Source organism: Bubalus bubalis, chromosome 2 (genome assembly GCF_019923935.1).
Source record: "Bubalus bubalis isolate 160015118507 breed Murrah chromosome 2, NDDB_SH_1, whole genome shotgun sequence".
NCBI lineage: Eukaryota > Metazoa > Chordata > Mammalia > Artiodactyla > Bovidae > Bubalus > Bubalus bubalis.
The window spans coordinates 139661895-139665479 of record NC_059158.1 but is presented as its reverse complement, the minus strand read 5'-3'; the positions used below and the strand labels follow the sequence as shown (position 1 = coordinate 139665479).

General features: G+C 35.3%; 1 long non-coding RNA gene across 1 annotated transcript; it reads right to left on the bottom strand.

The window, feature by feature from the left end:
* Positions 1–315: 315 nt before the first annotated feature.
* Positions 316–975, bottom strand: LOC123328557. The gene is made up of 2 exons (XR_006543453.2): positions 888–975; positions 316–570 (listed from the first exon to the last, which is right to left on the bottom strand). It is a non-coding gene; the product is annotated as an uncharacterized LOC123328557 (long non-coding RNA).
* Positions 976–3585: the final 2610 nt, after the last annotated feature.

Genomic DNA, 3585 nt, shown 5'->3' with positions numbered 1-3585 from the left:
TGTACATCTAAGTACTTGAAATAAATAGTCTGCACACTGTTGCTACTGTTAAGCACAAAAGAAGAGTGGAATCAACTCTGGAAAAGAGAAGAGGTATCTTATAATAATGAAATGGTCACTTGTCAGCCATTAAGTCTAAGAAAATGAATAAACAAAGGGCATAAAGAAGCAATCAATTTCCCCAAAAGTGCTAGCTAGGGAATCACTGTTCTTCACAGGTAATTGCAACTTGAGTAATATTTTCTTTCTCTCAGTGCAAGTGAAATGATTTTGTCATTGGTGTTTTCTTTTACCTAAAGAAACACATTACTTCCATTTAATGAATTTAATTTTGTTTTCAAAGGAGATTCTAGGCTATTTTAGACTTTATGAAAAGCAGTATTCTCCAGAGAGGACACAAATGATGACTTGTCATCTTAGAAAGTATCCTAGTATTGATGAAAGTGTTAAAACTTAGGGGTATAATATAGATTTCTGGAAAAAGCACTAATATATTCAGGAGATCTTCTTATATTTTACTTGCAAGTAGCTGTATAGTTTTATCACATTCTTGGCTCTCAGTTTCCTCATCTGTAAAGTAATAAGAATATTCTGTAAGTAAATTTCTATCTAGATCTTAAATTCTATGGGTTCTTTCATAGTAAGTACATTTACACATCATCTAGTTTTAAACTTGGCCACTTACAGGGCATATACAATAAAACTGATAAATTTTATTCAAATAGAAGTTATTCTGAGTAATGATAGAGTTGGAGAACAAGTGGTTCTTCTTCCCAGAGTTTTGGATGCCTGATGGGTAAACTAGGATTAGAAATAACTACATGACCTGCTTCACAGGATGAAAGATCAAATACAGGTCCTTTTCCAGACACACTTCTTTTCCTTACCTTAGGTTAAGAAGAGCAGAGGTCTTGTCTTTCTCGTTCTGGCTTCTCCTTGGAGAAGTCTATAGTCTATGACAAGTCTGAATAGTCTATGACAAGGCAGATAAACAAGGAATAACACTTTTAAATGGATGAATAAAACCGTTTTGTTTTGTTTTTTCCCTAGACACAACTCCATGGAATATTTTTGTGGCTTTCAGAATCAAAACTTGGATTTGCATTATGACAGATGAAGGTGTATAGGGGTTAGGTTTGTGATATGATACTCATGGACAGGCAATACCTATTTCTCCCTCAACATCCTCTGGATAAGCAACCAATGTGCTTTGTACTTATCAGTTTGCGAACTCTGGATTCCTTGATTTTACTTTGTGAATCTGAGTGATATATTTAACATAGGTATAATTTTTTAAAGTGAATTTTAAAAACTATTCCTTTTTTTGGAAGAAGCATTAAATAAGAGGGGCTTTCCTGATGGCTCAGCAGGTAAAAAATCTGCTGGCAATGCAGGAGACACAGGAGGTGCGGGTTCAATCCCTGAGTGGGGGAGATTCCCCTGGAGGAGGAAATGGCATCCCACTCCAGTATTCTTGCCTAGGAAATCCCACGGACAGAGTAGCCTGGAAGGCTACAGTCCATGGGGTTAAGAAAAACAAATTTTAAGTGCAAATATTAAGATTTTTGTTGTGTAGAATTAGCTCCTGTTGGTGACTTGTGGGTTTACCCAATGACAGCTGTTGGAGAGTTCTTCCTGTTTTTCAAGTTCTAGTCTATTTTCATGGATGCATAATTATAAGAAGAACTCATTTGTATAAAACTGATGATGATGTGAATTTGCAAAATAGAGCAACACAAAGGTTTGACTCAGTCTGGTTTTGGCTTCCTTTTAAAGTTAATCAGCCTTATTTAGAAATTTTGCAGTATGTATCTGTGACTAGAGGTATAGAACTGTAAACATACTAGATTGAGAAATAATAGATCTGGTAAAAGTTGAATAAATAATTTTAAATGAATTTGACAATTGCTTATGGTTAGGTGTTCCCTTTGAAGGTTTTCATAAAGTTAAGAAACTTTAAGTTGAAAGACATAAGTATACTGTGAAATCAGAGTTCAGCTGGTAAATGATTTATTTAATCAATTCATGTGAATACACCATCCATCCTCAACATTTTTGAGAGCTGTGCATTATAACTACATGGCTGAATATAATGCCTAATAATTTTCAGTTTGCTTTGTTGGTCCTGACATATCTCTCCATTTTTAATGAAGAGTCCCTTGTGAATAAGCATTGTAACCTTCACAAGCTCTTGAGAAGGCCAAGTTGAAGTAAAAAACAAAGCCCTATAAAATCACCCCATTATAAACTGGCTTTAAACTGAATGCTATTTTCCTTGGAATATAGGAAAATATTTTTATTCTTGTCTTGGACCTCATGTAGCATTCTTATTCGATTCTGCAATGAAAGATTTTATGGGTTTCTATTATTTGTTCAACTGTTTTTATAGTTAGATAGTAAGGACATGAAGGGGTTAGAGAGATTAATAATGCAAGGAATGTACATTGCTGACAGAATAGCAGCAATTTTTTTTCAATGTTGCAAAGTTCATTAATAAAAGACTACATCATAATTTTAAAAGCTGTGGTGGTACCCATCATACAAGGTCAATGTGTTAGTTGGGTTTTGTACTTATCTTCCACACAGTTCTCAATGACACTCTTAACAACTGTGCCAACAATTTACCCTCTCAAGGTTGCTTGATTTTCCATATAGAAGTGTCTCTAACTTTCCTTGGACAGGACAATACAGAGGTAAAATTATAGGTTATTTGTAGATAGTCAATTTGAAAAAAACAATCTTTCCTTTTGAAAATGTATTTTCAACATTTTTATGACATCAAGACTGACTTTTTTGTAATGAAATCTATGAACAGAGATAGGCTTTTTGTGTGTGTGTGTGAACATGTCTCTGCAAGTGAGCAAAAGTAGATATTGTGGCTATGTTTAATCATAGTTCCTCTTATATAACAAACTACTTGAAATCTTAGTGACTTTGAACCACAATAGTGATTTTTTTTTTTCCATCAATCTGCTATTTGGATAAGGCTAGGTGAGGATAGTGAATTTCTGTCCCATATACATCAACTGGGATGAGTCAGTTGGGAGCTGGTACATCCATTTTCAAGATAGGTCTTTCACACAACTGGAAAGAAGTTGTTGGCTTTTGTCTGGGAACTCAGTCAGGGCTTGGTTTCTCTCCACACAGGACTTTCCTCATCTTGCTAAGACTTCCTCAAAGCATGGTAAATCAGTTCAAAAGTAAACATACCAAGAGAACCAAGGTTAAATTACATTTACTGTGCTTCCTCTGGCTCTTTGGGATCAGGTTTTGAGAGGGAGAAGTGAGCAGACATTACTTGATTGCTTAGATGGTAATCTGGTATTAGTGATATCTGGGTTTAAAAGATGGTCAAATTTGCTCTTTTTCTTTTGGGGCAATTTTGTGGCCTTTGAGAATATTCACCATCACTGGGGACTTCTTGCTCTGTTCCCTGAAGCAAATGATACAGTTTTCAACTGCTACCTTCTAAGTTCTTCCTTTAGCTCATTTTTTGATGGCCCAGACTACACAGTTTACTTGGAGGGGGCAGTGGTGGGTGAATTGGCTCTGGCATTTAGAATTAATGACTTAAACTGACTCAAG